This window comes from Rattus rattus, chromosome 2 (genome assembly GCF_011064425.1).
Source record: "Rattus rattus isolate New Zealand chromosome 2, Rrattus_CSIRO_v1, whole genome shotgun sequence".
Lineage (NCBI taxonomy): Eukaryota > Metazoa > Chordata > Mammalia > Rodentia > Muridae > Rattus > Rattus rattus.
This window is the reverse complement of record NC_046155.1, coordinates 111,142,635-111,161,569: the sequence shown is the minus strand read 5'-3', so window position 1 is coordinate 111,161,569 and position 18,935 is coordinate 111,142,635.

The window sequence follows — 18,935 nt, the reverse complement described above, 5'->3', positions numbered from 1 at the left end:
GAAGATCAAAAGGTAAAGCTCAGGTCTGCAAGTTACTAGTAAATTGCTAAATATCCTCATAGTAACTTCCCGTTTTCTCTTAGTGCTATTCAAGTTACAACATTGAGAAAGGGATGTGGATTCTAAATGTCCTCAAGGGTCTAAGCATTTCCCATACAGGGAGTCCTACAGGCATAGGAGGATATGGATGCCGGGGGGTTGACGGCTTGGTCTTCTTGGTTAAGTGGGAGGGTGTGGAGTAGCAAGGAACTTCACTGAGGAAAGAAGAGATTCGATCTTCTGAGTGGTTTCGACTGTTCTCCCTCTGGGGATTTGGATACAGAGGTAATCTAAAGTATCAAGGGTGCCTTGCCTTTGTACAGACTTTTCATCCTGGTGAAGGGCCATGGAAGCTAGGACATAAGGCATTGTAGAGCATTTACTTCGGTTCCTACAAAGCAAGCATAGGGTGATATGGTTTCAGCTTTCATCCTTTAACGAAACTTTCCTGTCTCCCAGAAGGTATGGCAGTAAATTAATAGGAACCTCTTTTTCCTATTTTTTTAGAATCAAAATTGTTCTATTTTTTTATATAAGAATTTCATGAATTATATTTATGTATTATTTATTTGTGTGCATGCCCGTGTATGTGTGTGTATGCATAGCTGTGTGTTTGTATCTCTCTCTCCTTCTCCCTCTCCCCCACCCTCTTTCTCTCTCTCTCTGTGTGTGTGTGTGTGTGTGTGTGTGTGTGTGTGTGTGTGTGTGTACCATCTGTTGAGGATTTGATTTATGCTTACATGGGAATTCGCATGTCCGCTGCAGGTCCCTGCCAAAAATTGGTTTTCTGACTGATCAATAAAGAGGCAGCAGCTAATGGCCGGGCATGGGGACAGACATGGGACTTTGAGGATTCCTGGAGAGGAAACACTGGAGAGAGAAGAAGAATCCCAAGGGCAGAAGGAAGGAATAGGATACAAACATCAGAGCTGTGGAAGACAGAGAACCAACCATGTAAGAATCAGTGGGTCCAGGGTCCACTTTAGGACTGGGGTAGCAGAGATAAAGTATAGATTTTAGAAAGTAATAACTCAAGAATACTGGAGCAGAGTGTGTTAGTCACGTGGAGGTTCAGGAGTGGTGCAGCCATTGAGCTAGCTTATTTAAAATAAGCCTCTCTCTCTCTCTCTCTCTCTCTCTCTCTCTCTCTCTCTCTCTCTCTGTGTGTGTGTGTGTGTGTGTGTGTGTGTGTGTGTGTGTGTGTGTGTTCCCGTCAGGCTCCATCTGGGGTGGGCTGCGTTAAGCATGCTATTGCCCATTTGGGAGCTCAGGGCAGTTTAAAAACTTACCTCCTCACCGTCCTATCAAATGAGGGAGAGAGAGGGCAGTGTGTGAGTTGGGTCTCTCCTTCAGTCATGTGGGTCCTAGGGCAAACACCTCACCAGCTGAGCCATTTAGCCAGCTTTATTCCAATTCTAGAGGATACACAGTACCAGGAAATGAAAATGTCATTTCCATGATGTCCTAAGAGGAGGACAAGAAGTGGATGCTGTCTCAAATGAGAGCCACACCACTCCTGTCACTCACAGAATTCTTCAGGTTGATACGATGGTTCTGCAGTGTCGCCTTCTCCCATCTCACCAGGCGTTCATGGAGATTCGAAGCGTAAGCCACTGGTTGAGGTGGAACATGGAGACACATGCATTCACTCCCAGCACTCAGGTACATCACACACACACACACACACACACACACACACACACACACACACACACACACACTGGTTGAGCTTTCAACCCTTCTGCGCTTGCTTGTTCTTCCCCAAGATTGGACTGGAAACAACTACTTGTGTTCTTCTCTCCTAGGATTAAGTTCCACAGTGTTGGAATGAAGGTCCTTAGCACAGGCACCTCTGAGGTTATTTGCTTCTTGTTCACATGTGTGTTTTAAGTTTTAATTGCCTATGTTTGGATGTTTTGCCTCCATGCATATCTGTGCACCACATACATACCTGGTGCCTATGGAGGATAGGAGAGATTATGAGAATCTTTTGAATTTGAGATTTGAATTACATTCGGTTGGGAGCCGCCATGTGAGTGCTAAGAACTGAACTTAAGTCCTTCGGAAAAGCAGCCTTCGGAATGTTCATAACCACTGAGCCCTTCCTCTAGCCCCTGGAATTATTTGTTTTAGTTGTTATTCTACCTCAGTAGAAAAGGTCTCTATTCAAAGGAGGGGAGGGGGCGGGGGGAGCAGGAGGAAGAATTGTATGAATTGTAAACAAACAGTAACACTGTACCACAACACAGGAAATGAGAAGTAAAAAAGTAATGAGAAAAATGTGTTTTAATGTATTTGAAGCATATTCCTTTTTTCTGAATATGAGAAAAAGTTTAATACATATAATTGTAAACCATTGTCTACTTCAATGTAACTAAAACTAGCAGTTTCTTAAAATATAGTATCTGTCAATGGGTTAACAGTGTCTGGCCACATACTGCCATTCATCTATAAGTATAAATATGATGGATAAAAGAATTATGTACAAAACCAAACCAAACCTAACCAAAACCAAACAAAAAATTCTTAATGCAGGGAGTGTTCATGATCAACTGAGCAAAGTCTCAACGGCTGTTCTGTGGAATTCTGATACAAAGGAGGAGTAGCTATTGCCTGGAGTATTTGCTGTTTGTCTGCGGGGTGTTTTGTCCTGTGGGTTGTCTTACGTGCTGAGCGATAAGGAAGTGAAAGAGTAAGAAGGAAGTGCACAGTGGACAGAGGGGGGGCTGAGTCTTCCTAGAGAAGCTAGGGAAGTGGGACCTCAGGAGCAGAGAGGAAGTAAGGAGCACTTTAACTATTGCGGTTTCGACCAATGGGAGACTTAGCACTGGGAAGAGCTGGCGACAACGTCCAGTGCTTAAGAGCATTTACTGCTCATGCAGAGCTCCTGTCTCAGCACCCAGATCAGCTGCTTAGCCTGGAACCAGCTGTAGGGGGTATGCAGTGCCTCTGACCTCCATGACCTCCCTCAATGCAAGTACACGTACACACACACACACACACACACACACACACACACACACACCATAGATAGATAGATAGATAGATAGATAGAGATAGATTGATAGATAGATTGAAAAAGGAGAGAACCAGCAAAGAATCAAAAACAACTTGTTCCTATAGGGACTATGTTGTGGGGTGTCCACCAGAGACTACTACTTGGACATGAATTTCAGCCAATAGAAAGTCTTTATTAGCCAGACGGTGACTACACTGAATGTCAGGGATCCCAGTGTAGCCTGGAGCCGTTCTCAGGAGCTTTTAAGGACAGTAATCATATTCTGGGTTGTCATACTTCAGTTAACAAGACCAGTTAGCCAGAAGCAGAACTACAGAAGCCAAATGCAACGCTAATACATTTAGAGATTTCCCCAGAACTGTGAACTTTAATGGGTTAGTTTTTTACTTCTACTTTGGCTATCTTATGGGCTGAATGGCACATCATGGAGTCAGTTGTGCTAAGGTCTGGGGGTCTGTTACATTTGTGCTATGGCACTGCTGGTTAGACAATGTTGGTAGTAAGAACATTTTAGGGATGCTACAGACATAGTAGAGCAGATGCAGACAGGTGTCCAAGGAAAACTGTTTATTGGGCTTTTACAGAGAGTTCTGACCTTTGCATTCAGACACCAGGGATATATGCGGCTCTTTTGAAGACAACATGGCATGTGACTTGTTTTGGCCAATTAAATTAGGAGTGGGGTTAGGGGTGTCGGTGAGCAGTAGAGTTCTGGAAAGCACTTGCCTAGCATACATAGAGCTTGGATTTTCTTCCTCAAAACACAAAAATAAGGGTTTGGGGAGGTATAAAGGAAAAAGGCTAAAGAAAACTACTTTTCAACCACTGAGATTTGAAGTATTGGCATGAATTAATCTGTCTTTACTAATGTTACTGCTCATATCACCAACATGTATGCTAGAGGTCAGGAGGTCAGCAGACAGTAGGAAAGACTCAGTGGAGATGGGTTTAAGTTATAAATAATGGAGTAACCTGGAATTATTGAAAGATTTATGTATGAACGGTCAAAAACCCTGGCCTGAAAATAATACACTTCTACCTACAGAAACATGCCTGACTTAAATGTCTCCCAGTAAGGCTATTCAGATATGGTCACGTGTACAAATGAAATGGCGAAATTCCCCAGAAGTCCCAGTATTCTTTTTCTTTCCACGATCAAGATCTACATTCGTGTTGACCTCACATTGCTTCCTCTTTAGATGCTTCAGCATTTAGTCTTGCCTTCAAAATCCCTGCCAGACTAGCCATCGTCTTTACTCACAATTCACCTGCCCTAGTTCAAACGTGCTTCATATGAGACTACTGTCACTCTTGTCTTCAATATATGTTCCACACATCCATATACCCATTGCCCCTAAGCCAGTCTTTTCTTTCTTTGTTTAAAATGGGATCTGTTAGGGTTGAAGAGATGGCTCAGCAGTTAAGAGCACTGGCTGCTTTTCCAGAGGACCTGAGTTCAATTCCCAGCTAACAAACATCTGTAACTTCAGTTCCCTGGATCCGATACCTTCTTCTAACCTCCTTAGGCACCAGGCACATACATGATGCACAGAAATTTACCCAAACACTCAGAATAAAACGTTTAAAATGTTGATAAAACACTTAAAGAATAAAATCCATCTGTGCATTTTATTTCATGTTTATATGTGTGTTGTATGACAGGGCTTGCAGATCCCGTGATGTGCTTGTGAAGGTCTAAGGACAGCTCTTGGGAGTTAGTCATGGTCTACCTTTCTAAGGCTCCATGATGACCTGCAGCTTCATACCCCACAGCACCTGCGTATGCCCACCCATCCCTTCCCACAGCTCACTAGTCCTTGCATTCTGAATGGAGCATTTCCTGTGTCTGAATGCCCTTGCCCCTTATTTTAACTGATGCTTTCACCTGCAGCTCCACCATAGTCTTCTATTCGTCTTTTCATTCCAGAACCCCACATGGCTTTAAGGCTCATTTCCCTCCCTTGGCAAAGACTGACACAACAAATCCTACCCAAAGAGTCTCCTTCTTACATAGCACTCAGTCCCAGAGTTCCAAGTTCTCTTTGATGTCATACTGAATAACCCTTCAATTTAATAGTAGAGGTTGTGAGACTTGGCCAGGGCTCTACCAACAGAGGCAGCTGGAACAAGAATCTTAATTGTTGGGCTGGAGAGATGGCCCAGCGGTTAAGAGCACCGACTGCTCTTCCAGAGGTCCTGAGTTCAAATCCCAGCAACCACATGGTGGCTCACAACCATCTGTAATGGGATCTGATGCCCTCTTCTGGTGTGTCTGAAGTGTACTCATATACAAAATGAATAAATAAATTTAAAAAAAAATCTTAATTGTCTTCACATATATATGTAGATACCATGGTAAAAAATTATTACTTTGTATGTTAACCTAAATGGAACAAAGAAAGCATTCTAGGTGTCTTACTCCTGGCTTACCTCTAACCATATCTTACTATCTTTTCTTTACCAGCCAGAATGTGTTTTATTTCATTATTATTTTCTTTCTTTTATTTTTCCCCTGGAGCTGAGGACCGAACCCAGGGCCTTGCGCTTGCTAGGCAAGCGCTCTACCACTGAGCTAAATCCCCAACCCCAATTATTTTCTTTTGAGATAGGGTCTCACTATGTTGCCGGCCTGGAACTCACTATGTAGAGTATGCTGATCTCCAACTCACAGAGATTTGCCCTCTGGCCACTGCTCAGATTTAAGGCATATGTCCATCCAGTGAGTTTAATCCCATTTAAGCTTATATTTTGTTTAATGTTTGTTTTATACCAAAACGTCCAGATTAAATTATAGACAGAGCAGGATAATTATTGGCGTAGGGTTCAGTATCAGGTGACAAGCCTTCATTTTGGATATTCAAGGCTGGAGTTCAAAAGAAGGGTTAAATAGGATCTGTGAAATCCAATAGAGAATTTTATGAGTCTGTTAGACAGTGCTACAACTTTGTCACGTCCGAGCTCAGGAGGTGGACAGGCCTGAGCTACGCTATGCGTCTAACAACTCCTGACTGTGTGCATGCTAACTCTGAGTCAAATGATTACAGGCTTGTATCCTGCTGGGAGGTGGGAGCTCAGGCTGACTTGGAGCTAAGGCTGCAGATATTCTGAGGCCTCAAGGGCTTGCTGCAGGAGAGGAAAAGGAAGGGTGGAGCTTCCCCTGTTACTGTAACTCACAGATTTCTGGGAAACCTGCAATAACATGAATTTTAGGGACAAGTCTCTCAGCACTGACAAAAACAAACAGGGTGGAACTGACACAGCAGGAGATGAGCTTCAGCAGGAGGAAGTCGAAAGAAAAAAAAGAGGAAGTGGCTAGAACAAAGGAAGACTAAAGGAAACCGAGTACAAAAGGGGTAGGTTTTGTTACTGCCGACTTTTATTAAAATAGAAGGTAGGCAAATGAAGTATTTTAAGGCTGGTTCTGCTGGAAGATAAGAATGGAACGATGTTTTTAAAGAAACAATCCAAGAATAGTTAGCATGCGTTCCCCTGAGATTCATTTTCCTATTTTGCCTTGGTAAACACAACGGCTCAGCGTTCAACCCTGTACTAGGGACACGGAAAGGGCTGGCTGAGTTCCTGATCTCAAAGTACGGTCAAGGCAACAGTACAGACGGACACACAGACTGGCTGTGAACCAGAAATGCTGAGATGTGGTTGCTAGAAGACAGAGGTGGGGAGGGGATTTCAAGGAATATTCACAGTGTTAAGTACAGATGGCTTCTAAGTGCATTCCATGGACTTTGTCATTTGAGCCTCCTGATAGCATAGGTACCATTCCAATATGCTTGTTCTTCAGATATAAAAACTGATGCTTAGAGGCTGGAGAAATGGCTCAGTGGTTAGGAGCACTGTCTGCTCTTCCAGAGGTCCTGAGTTCAATTCTCTGCAACCACAAGGTGGCTCACAACCATCTATACTGAGATCTGACACCCTCTTCTGGCAGATAAAGTATTCATATGCATAAAATAAATAAATTTTTAAGCAAAACAAGACAAAAAACAAAAGACGAGCCTACAAGGAAATAAATTACACAAGAGCATACCTCTGTGGTGAAATGAAAGTTTCATCAGAAGAAAACCTGTGCTAGAGCTGGGAAGGTAACTCAGTGGTTAGGGTGGTCACCTAATGGGCGCTAAGCCTGCATTTGAGCCCCTGCTCTTCATCAAAGCAACTGGCGCAGCGAACTGGAGGTTCTTCTTCTTAGGCGTCATTAGCTCTAAGGCAGTCTCACTAATTCCTTCTGAGTCTCAGCTGCTGCTTTTGCAACCTAAGTCTGCTTGCTATCATGGTTATGGATCTATCCGGGAGAATAGAAATCATATTTATGAAGTTTTTGCACAGGTAGAAAGGAGTGGAGTCTCAGGTAAATGGTAGTTGGTGTTGCTCTAAGCTCCAGACCTACTAAGAAGTAAGGATTTCAAGACGTCTACACCTCCCTTCTCTCTCTCAATTGAACTGTGGAAGATCATTCTGGCACAATATGGTGTTAATCCTACTGGGCAAGAATAAGATCACTACCACAGTTTTTGAGCCAAATTTGAAATCTAACTTTATTAAACACTGATCAGGACCATGGACATTGCCCAGGTCCACACCTAAGTTTCCCAGGAAATTACTAGAGCCAGAGTGTATAATTGGAAACCCCAGAAGGCTTTGTCCAATCAGGGGCAAGCATACATCCTGACATACTTCCTTCTTACGTACCTCCTGCTTACGTGTGATCAAGTACATCTTGTGCAGTTGGGGCAATCAAGCTTGTTTACAAAATTGAAAACATGTGGTTTGTTATCTTACACGAACAATAGCCCTTAGTATTCCCAGAAGTTATCCGTCCTTGGGCAAGTGAGGCTTACAGGTTAGAGCAGTGGTTCTCAACCTTTTTAATCCTGTGGCCCCCTTAATACAGTTCCTCACGTTGTGACCCTCAACATAACATTATTTTCATTGCCACTTCATAGCTGTAATTTTGCTACAGTTATGAATTGCAATCAATGTAACTATCTGATAGGTAGATAGATGATCTTGGGGGACTTCTGTGAACGTGTCATTTACCCTACAAAGGGGTTGTGACCACAGGCTGAGAACCAATGGGTTAGAGGTGTTTTTTGTTTTTACAAATCTCTTAAGCACAGCAATTAAACTTAAAACAGAACTTTAGCCATCACAATGGGTTGGTGGAGGATAAGACTAGAAGCAGAAAAACTGGGCCACGAGGTTGCAGCAACGTGGCAAACAGCGTCTAGAAAGATTATCCATCTCATACCAACTCTTTCCTTTTGATAAAAGTCTCTAATATACAAGGATCATTCTCCACAGCTATTCCTTGCATCAGAAGCTCAGCCAAATCCCCCACTTTCTTAACCTGTGCTGCTCTTCAGGCTCTCCCAGAAATTTTGAACCACAAGGTTTAGCGTTGTTAGAAACAAGTCACATTTGGTGTAGACACTTTAGAGCAATGATTCTCAAACTGTGGATCACGACCCCTATGTGGGACAAATGACCCTTTCACAGGGATGGCCTAAGACCATCAGAAAACACAGAGAGTTACATTATACTTTATAACATTAGCAAAATTACAGTTATGAAGTCGCAACAAAAGTAATTTTATGGTTGCGGGTCACCACAGCATGAGGAACTGTATTAAAGGGTCACAGCGTTAGGTAGGTCAAGAACCACTGCTTTAGAGAAAGACCCAGAAAAATCCCATTTCTGTCAAAGTCTGTCATGAAGGCTGCCTTTCCACAGGAGTATACCTTCGTTCTATGTGCACATCCACTCAGTTCATTTTTATTTTATTTTATTTTCATTTTAATTTATTTTCTTTCTTAAAGTGATAGTTTCCACCAATACGACTCTAATGCATGCTACAGTCATGAAAACAGAAATCAAGCTAGTGTGTAGGCTTTGGGGAGAAAACCAGGTACAGTTTGGTGTAAGGGAGAGTTTAGAATGATTTCCTGACTTGAGGAGATGAGGCCCACATGGCAATCATTATGAAAAAATGGGGGAGGGCCCTAAGGGGAAACAGTGGACTTGAAGTGCCCAGAGAAATTCCCGTAGAGAAGTTCAGAAAATTAAATAGTTGAAACTTGGACTCAGGGAGAAAAGTCTGAGCTCGAGATATCTATATGAGAGCTTCTGGAATTTCCCTAGTATCAGTACTTCCTCAAACAGACGGACATCACCCAGGATGTTGAAAGATTAAGAATTCAGGAATGAAATTCTACAGAATACCAATGCCAAAGAGGGAAGTGGTGGGAAAAATTCTCAAAGGAAGTGAGAAGGAACGGTCAGAGAGGGAGAAGCAAAGCTAGGAAGAAAGGTGCGGGATGAAGCAGGTATCGTAGAAGGACGTGTCTCTAGACGGTTCAGCATCTCCTCCAGCAGCCCCTCACCCACAGCTAGCCGTCTGCTAGAACTGACTGGTTCACACACACCCAGGGACTTTCTTTCAATGTCTTCACCTGTCCCTGCTTTGATCCGTGGGCCTCCCTGCACTGCCTGGCTTCTTTGGCTCAGTGACTCAACCGGGCTATCTGATGGCCGTTAAAGGTTGTAAGTCTCCAACAGGGAAAGAAACACAATCGAAAGCAACCTACGGCTCTTTTACACAATACACCTGTATTATTAGCACTCACAGAAGGGAGGCAAAGCCTTGTGTTAACAGAGGCTCTGGGGAGGGAAGCAGGCACTGACTCTATTGGAGGCATCTTAAGGACAGACAACTTTTGTGCAGAGTAATCAGAGAAGCAATATCAAACCCGTGTGTATCCATTGTTTGCTTTGGAACCTACATCAAGGAGAGAGACTAGGAGAGAAAAGTAGGAAGTGGTAATAATTCAGGTCCCATGGTTTGTAGCAGTTTGAAACTGGACAAGATCCAAAGCCCCAGCTCTAAAGCTTTGATTAAACAACGGCACACCAACGGACTCCGATCGCTTTGTAACCATCAAAAAACCCCTGATAACCATGTGGGCATGGAAATACTACTGTGAAGTAAAATGAAGCAAAAAAAAAAAAATCACACCAAATACTGGCAACTGTGTGCAGAAACTGGAATTTGTATGCTTTCTTAGTACGATGTAAAATGGTGAAATCACCTTGGGAAACTGTGGCATTTGGTTCGGCTATGCCATTCCTAGATGTAAACCCAAGTTGAAAACCACAGCTAGATAGATAACATTCATAGCATCATCTCTAATAACAACAAAAGGTAACAACCCAAATGGCCACTAACTGATGAGCGAATGAAGAACTATGACACATGGCCAATCTATCACATCCACACGTGGGTGAACTTTGAAAACACCATTATGCTTATTTAGTAAAAGGCAGGCATGAAGACACACATACACAATTATATATGCTTATTAACACATAATTACATATTATATATTTATTCATAAGTACATTAATACATAACATATATAAGTGTATGTAGGTATATATTCATTGATGTTAAGTGCCCAGAATGGGGACAGTTTTTAGGGATGGAAAGTGTATTAGTGGTTGCTTAAGGTTAGGCATAGAAGTGAGTATGGGACAATCGACTGGGAGTAACAGCTAAAAGATCTTTGGCTTCTTTTTGTGGTGACAGTTGCATGACTCTGCTGAGATATTGAAAATGATTGGAGCACAGGCTTCAAGTGGGCAAGACTGCAGAGCATGTGAGTTACCCCAGTATATGCCTCACCTTATACACTTTAAAAATCATCGCATTGTACATTTGTGACCCGGCGCGTATCAGCCCCCTTAGAGCTGGAGTTACCCACATGTAGCAGCTGCCTGGCATGCTCTCTCTCTTTCTTCTCGGTCCTGGAGCTGAGCCTGGCTGATAAAGCTGTTTTTTAAGAAACCGGAGCACATGGGAGGCAGGGGCAGGCAGATCTCTATGAGTTTGGCACTAGTTTGGTCTACAAAGCAAGTCCCAGGACAGCCAGGGCTACACAGAGAAACCCTGTCTCAAAAACCAAAATGAAAGACAGACAAGAAAAAAAGAAAGGAAGAAAGGGAGAAAGGAAGAAAGGAAGCAGAGCGAAGCACAACTTGGCTGCTGTTGTGAATGCGTCTGTATTTGTTTATTTGTTTGTAAAATATTGAAGGCTGAAAGAAACTGAAGATCAGTTGTGATATAAGAGCAACACAGAAAATTTGGAGTCCAGAGACTGGGCTCCATTCCTCATCTTTTTCAAAAGAAATATTTTTATATTTATTTGTGTTCACGTGCATGTGTGTGTGTGTGTGTGTGTGTGTGTGTGTGTGTGTGTGTGTGTGTGTGTTTGTGAGCGTAGGTGCATGAGTGCCATAGCATGCTTGTGGGAGGGGGCAGAGAACAAAGTCCAGAAGTTGGTGACGCAGCGTAGAACGCAGGTCATTAGTCTTAGCAGTGAGTGCCTTTGTCCACTGACCCATCTCACCCGCTCACCGTCCCTCCCACTGCTCACTGACCGTTTAATTTTATCTTCCCATTTGCAAAGCAGGAAAATTAGTTCTTCCTCATATGGATGCATCTGGGCATAGAATGTCTAATGGGCTCATTTTCTTGCCTTTCAGGGTTGTTTAAGCCTGAGGTGAAAACAGCATAGTGATAAACTCCACTAACGTAAGAGAGGGATTTGAAAGCGAGTTCCTCCATAGTAGATAAGCTAACGTGGGTCTCAGTCACAGCTGTGTGTCAGGAAGCAAAATCAGCAGAGCCTCCCTTCAAAAGGAAGCACCGTCCCTTTGTCCAAGTGCCTTGGAAAACGTCTTTATAACTGGCTGTGCGAAAATTAAGAAATGCTTTCCATATTCTGAAAAGGTGTGATGCCTATAAAGGTACTGTGGAGGTTTGGGGTTGGGGGACTGGGAAGGAGGCTGACATAAAGGAGCAAAGGTGTGTGGTGCCAAGTTACCATAGCAACGTCTTCTGCTGCTCTGTGGCTCCCAGTCTTGGGCTTGCCCCCAGATGGATGAGGAGCTTGGCAAATGCCAGAACCAAGCTTCTCTGCATGAAACTATTTTCTCCATATGCAGTCAGGAGACGCAGACACCCTTCCCTACAGATGATGTTCAGAAGGAAGAGCCTGGATTTTTACAAAGCATCTTCCTCTCCTTTCTAAGAATGAGAGCAGAGAGCCCATGTCTCCCTACAATGTCTGGGATGTGAAGTACTCAGCAGATAGCTGTGTCAGGTACAAATGATCAGAATTTACTCAGCCAGCCAGACTGGCAGGGAACATCATGGCTTATTGGCAAGAAGAGGCTCCTAAATTATATCAAGGACTCTTCAGGAAGGAGAACTGAATTCACACGGCACACGCGTCACTGTCTGCTGCAAGCCGCAGTGTGTTTATGGCTGGATCTGGCCTTTGGTAAATGTCTCAGCCTGTGGTACATTCCCCTCCAATATTGTGTTTGTTATTCGGACGGCTCCCCACCAGTGACCCTCAATCTTCTGTCCTGCACACATCTCAGATGTCGTAGGGACAGCATGTGACAATGTCTGCTTAGTGGACATTCTGTTCTCCACCCTCCTGAGATCCCGATGGAGAAGGGATCCTGCCCTGGCCAACATCTGGGCACGTCATTTCTTCCTTACAAAGAGCAGAGACAAACCTTCCGAGGCAGCTGATTTTGAAATCAGTCTCCTAGGACGGAAAAGCTTCACTCCAATCCAGGAGCTGGACTATCTCAGTTCCACCTCCCATTGTCAAAACTTGGGGAGAGCAGGGGAAGAAAGCACAGGCACAAACGGAACCCTAATAACTCTGAGGCCCTAATAATGCTAATTTTAGACCTTAACTGTAATAGCATATGTGTTGTGGTTGGTGGCAACAGGAAAGGACTGAACAGGAAATACCATGACCCAGATTCTGGCTAATGAGCAAGATTAACAAACACCAGAGCTGGCTCCGCTTTCCCTGCGATCCTTCAAGCTTCAGCTCCCCTGTGCAAGCTTTTCTGAGAAACTATGGTTTCTAGAACCTATCCTTTGCCCTGTGCCTCCACCGTCTTCTGTCATAGCTTGGCTACAGCTCTTCCTCACCACAGTGTTAGTATTACTTTCCCTAGCTGGCTGAGTACCTTTGAGCATCATGTCTTTGTACCCAGGACCTTGAAGACTGCCTAGCAAAGTCTCAAGTCACTGTTGTTGGTCAATTGTTCCCGTTTCCTACTCTGAGGTTCCCAGTTTTCATCAGTATCTCACTTCCTTTACATCCTGCCTTGGGCAGGACTGGCATTCTTATTAGCTGGTTAGCCTATGAGCCCCCTTCCTGTATCTTGGAAAACTGGTATTTTATGACACACGATGAGAGAGTTTGTCTTCTGCCTTCCACTTATGGAAATTGGAAGAGGCCAGTCACTCTCCTACATCCTTGGCAGCTGGACCATAAGATCCAATCTCACCAAGGACCTCAAATTTGAAGTAGAAGGACCTAAAAATCTTGGAAGGCTTAGAGTTTGTGCTAGTGGTGGTACTGATGTGCACAGCACTGAAGTGTGTTGAGTGTTCCAACTACTGTTTTGGAGGTGTGATCTTGCCTGTGCTTCCGAATCAGTGTTCAAACATTCTGTCTATTCTGAGACCTTCAAGGTAACCCCCCCCCCAATGAGCTCTTATTTTGGTTAAGTAGCCAGAAATAATTTCTGGTTCTTGGTTGGTTTTTATTTTTGTTTTTATTTTTGTTTTTGTTTTTTTTTTTTTTAATTTTGTTTTGTTCTGTTGGTTTTGGGACTTTTGCAACTAAAGGCCTGGCTGATAGATTTGATGACCCCAAAATATTTGGTCTTAGATAATGGGATCCAAAGGTTAACTAATAACTTACTCCTGGTACAAATCCAAGACCGAGATATGGAATAACCACATCCTTTGCTGCACTTTTCTTTTCATACTCGGTCTCAAAACTTTAACTGCTGCAGGTGGGGCAGGCCATAAAACAAGGAAAAAAATCCAAACAAGCTCCTTGTGGTCCCCATATACTGATGGGAGAGGCTTCCAAATTGCCTAATTTCCAAATCTCCTGATGTCCGCCCTAAGGCTTTTCATAGCAAAAATAATACTAAGTGATTAATTAGTAACAAGCCCTACTGTGTTTTCTAGAGAGTACTCTATGATTATTGTGGAGGTCTATCTCAATTGTCAACTCAAGATCTAGAATCACCCGAGAGACCAGCTATGCTGTGGGGGATTTCCTTGACGAGATTATCTGAGATGAGAAGATCCACCCAGCGTGAAACTGGTTTGTGGTAGTACTTTAGAAGAGTTTGGAGAAGTAGGCTACGAAATGCCTAAAACTCTGTGATCAGAGATTTGTAAGCATCTCCTGGGTGCTCAGAAGACCAGAATGCTATTAGAAATGTGGATCTTCCTTGAGCTAGGGAGACTGACTTAGAGGTTAGAGCATTAATTTCTCTTCTAGAGAAAATAGGCTCATGGTTGTCTGTAACTCCAATTCCAGGGAATCCAATACCTTCCATGGACACCAGGTATGCAAATGGTACATATACAAACAGGAAGGCAAAATGCTTGAACACATAAAATTAAAAGAAGAAGAGAGGGAGGGGGAGGAGAAGGAAGAGGAGGAGGGAGAGGAAGAGGAGGAGGAGGAGCTGTGGACAGTAGAGATTGCACTTAATGAAGTTTAAGTTGAGACAAATCTCTGGTGGGAGTTGGACTACAGGCCACAGAACTTGTCTCTACTTGGTCAATGTCCTGAAACTTAATGGGAAACTGACTTTAAAAGTGGCAGACTAATTTAATAGAAGGGATATCATGAGGAGAGCATTCAAGATGTGGCATGGTTATTATTGGATGCTTTTAGCCAGATATACAGCAAGACTCAGGAGCAAATAATATAGAAACATTTGAAAGATGTGTCCTCTCTCTGGAAAAGGGAGTAGTTGAAATAAAGGTGTGGAATTAAAGAGGTTAGTGCCTTTAAGGATACCAAGAAAAAAAAAAAAAAGAGGAATAGAAGGAAAAAAACACGTTGCATGAGAAAACAGGAAAGATAGTTTGAAGGCATCCCAGGGATTGGACAGATCCCAACCATCAGAAATTTCAGGATGTAAAGTTATAAAATTGTGAACTCATTTGAAAGAGAACCTTTGGGGTAGATTATTCTTACAGGGCCATGGAGGGAAATGCTTTACTGAGTTTAACTGTCTAAGGGGCAAAAGCAGAATGCTATGATACTGGATATGAATTGTCCTTAGGAAAGGCTCATATAGTGAAAGGTTGCTGAACACACCAGTAATGACAGTACTCAAGGTGGTGGCAGGAGAGTCAAAGGGTCAAGTCCAGCTTGGACTGTCTGAGTTCTTTTCTCACTACCCCTATTTGCAAAGTAATAGCTGGTCCCCATTCTGGGATGTTCTAAAAGCTAAAGGAGGTGAGTCCTAGCTGGAGAAGGTAAGTCACTAGAAGTAGGTCCTTCCTGCCTCTCTCTCTACTTCCTGTGTGAAGCGCTCTGCTCTATCATGCCCTCCCCATACTGGTGGACTGATGACGGAAGTCATCAATATAAAAACCAAGCTAGACTGCATGTAATCAGACCTACTATCCGCCTTGCTCCCTGCATGTGGCACGTGTTGCCAGGGTCTTATCATGGCTTTGTAGCCCACAGCTAAGGACAGCTTAGTGAGAATACCTGGGGACCCTACCTGAACAGCATGCATGGCTTTTGTGCCAGAAAACTGAGAATGCCAAAGTCAATATCATGAAACACAGACCTGAAACCACAATACCAACAAGACTTGTCAAGAAATGGCCTGGCTGCAGCTCCTGCTGGAACTAATTCTGAAGCTTATCCTTCTCTGCCTCATATTCCCAAGTCTCTGCTGGATTGTTGTTTTTCTCTGGGATCACCTCCAAAATAAACTACCTACAGTTAACTTCTGTTCTCATGATCTGCTCCCAGGGATCCCAACAAGATGAACGTTCTCAAGGTGAACTTGGGAAAATTACTCAGATAAAGCCCTATAAAATAAAAATATTACTTTTCTCCCAGAGACAAAGTCGTGAGACAGCGCAGCCTAGTTCCTGACATACAGTCAGTTTGGTGCCAAGCACTTCTGTTTCACTTCTTGTTCCTCAGAGAAGCGTCTTTGACCCAGCTTCTTCTCTAGTCAAGCCTCATCTCCAGTGGCCTCACCACACTTCCTGTCTGGCTCCAAGCCAGATGCTACCTACCTCTTATTTTAGCCCTGCTCACCTTCATGAGAATGAGAACATCTGTCTACAGCGAAAACCATATCTTACATCTGTATTTCTGGTGCATACCTTAGCAGACAGCTTTTAAACATGTAAGAACATTTCTTAAGCAGACAGTGATGACACACACATTTAATCCCAGCCCTCGGGAGGCAGAGGCAAGCAAATCTCTTCATTCCAGGCTAGCCTGGTCCACAGAGTGAGTTCTGGGATAGTCAAGGCTACACAGAAAAACCTTGTCTCAGGAAACAAACAAACAAAAAAAAATGAATAAAATGTAAAATCACTTTTCAAAAGTAAGCATGCTTTAAAAACATGGCCAGGAGAATTAACTCTGTTCTCAGTAGAGCAAACAGGATCGGCTTTAAGTGATTCTATCAAATATAATGCAACTAATAGGTGGTAGATGAGGAGCTCAGAAATGACCATTTGTCTTCGAGCACCTTAGCTATGAGGACTGTGGCCAGAGATGTTCATGTCGCTTTCACATCCTCTTCTAGGAAAATAAACTCCATGTGTAACTTTAGCTTTCTTTCCAAAATAACCTAGTCTCCAGTCATGGTTTATGGTTGAGGAGGAAGCCAAGACAGGACTCACGTGAGAATCCACAGAGAGGATCAGCTGGCTATAGGCTGTGGTCCTCCAAGGTGACAGAGATTGGGGTCACTGAGCCTGATACTCTGGAGTTTCTCTTTGGAGGTCATGTGACCTGATAAGCACTAAGAGTGGATCCAGGGGCTGGTGGGGTAGCTCAGCAGTTAAAAGCCCTTCTTGCTCTTGTGGAGGACCTGGGTTAGGATACTGGAACCCACATGGTGCCTCACAAGCATCCATAACTTTAGTTTCAGGGGATCCAGTGACCTCTAGGGGAAAGGGCGGTCATACCCAAGATGTATATGCATACAGGCAGGCAAACACTCATAAAAGAAATCTTAAAATGATAGAATGGATCTAACATGAAGAACACAGACAAGGTCCCATGATGAGTGGGAAATAGGAAGAAAGAGAGAGGGATATAGAAAGCAAAAGAGAGAAAGAGTGGTAAGTGGGGAGGGAAAGAAAGGCTAACTTTAGCTTTTGATAATTTCCGTTGACTGTTGACTAATGAGTACCATAAGACCCCTAGTTCTTAATCAAAATGCTTCCTTTTCAGCTAATTTGGCTCATTTTTCTGTTCCACATCTATATAGAGCTGTGATTCTCACGTATTAACATATTCCTAAGTGTGATTTCATGTTCACAATGCATTTCTTCATATTCTACCTACAATGAAGGTAACTGCCTATGGATGTCACGGGTTGATTTCTTCAGAGGCAGATACTGAGAAAAATGGGGTTGTTACATTTTAGAGATCAATCTATGTGAACAAAGAAGGAAGGAAGTGAAATGGAGAAAGGAGAAAGTCAAACTTCATAAAGGGCCGGAGAAGGCCTCCTTTAGAGCAAGGGTTCTGGAGCACACGCTGCCCTCCAGAACATCCCAACTGGATCTTTTCACTCAGCCACTGGACAGATGCCGGGAGAATCCCACAGTCTGGGGCAAACTGAGTCTCTGCAGCTGAGAGCATCCAGAAGGCACTAGAACTGAAGGCTCTCTTCTGACCACACTTCTTATGTCTGGACATCAAAACCTTCCTAGAGGGACAATCCTGTTTACCTCTTTGACTGTGTCACCACATCGACAGGGTACCATGACTTTTTATTATGAACGTTTCATCTAGACACCTAGTGTGTCTGCTAAAGGTCACATAGCAGGTTTGTTGCCAAGCCACATTCTAAACAAAATAGTTCTACTTTTCAATTAAGATCTTGATCTGAAGTGATCCAAGAGGCCAAGAAAGGCCTTATCTCCTTCCCCTTCTGTTCCACTTCAGTCTCTTTCTTTGGTTTTTGGTTATTGGCGAAAGTATTTTCCTACACAGTAAATGTGGTCTGTTAGTAATAAATCAGTTTATTCATTCTCTGGAACTGCTTCCTCTGTGTCCTTTGTCAACCCCACTTCACTGAGGCGCTTGGTTTTAGGAGTGGAGAACAGGGGTCATGGAAAATATATTACTCCTGAGCTTTGCTTTTCCCAGGAAGCAGCGTATGTCAGCCTTCTGTCAGAAAAACATCATAGGTAGGAAATCCTGGTCTCATTTGTGTTAGTCAGGGTCCTTCAGGCTGGTGTGTGTGTGTGTGTGTGTGTGTGTGTGTGTGTGTGTGTGTGTGTGTGTGTGTGTGTGTGTGTGTGAGAGAGAGAGAGAGAGAGAGAGAGAGAGAGGGGAAAGAGAGAGAGAGGGGGGGAAGGGGAGGGGGTTGGCAGGCAGGCAGGCAGGCAGAGACAAATAAGGAGAGAGACAGGGGGAAGTTTTCTTTTGTTTTATTTATTTATTTTTTTAACTGTATTTTATGTGCATGGATGTTTTGCCTACATGTATGTCTGTATACCATATGTGTGCCAAAGGGTATCAGATCACCCAAGACTAGAGTTACAACCAGCTGTGGGCCACCATGTGGGTGCTGGAAATTGAACTCAGGTCCCCTGAAAGTCAGTGCTCTTATCCACTGAGCCATCTCTTCATTCCCGAGATTCAACTGGGGCTGTAGGCTGACAAAGCTAGATTCTTCAGGATAGCCTGCCAGCGCAGATCCAGCCGAGAGCCAATGCTGCAGTTGGAGTCTATTGGTCATCTGCTGA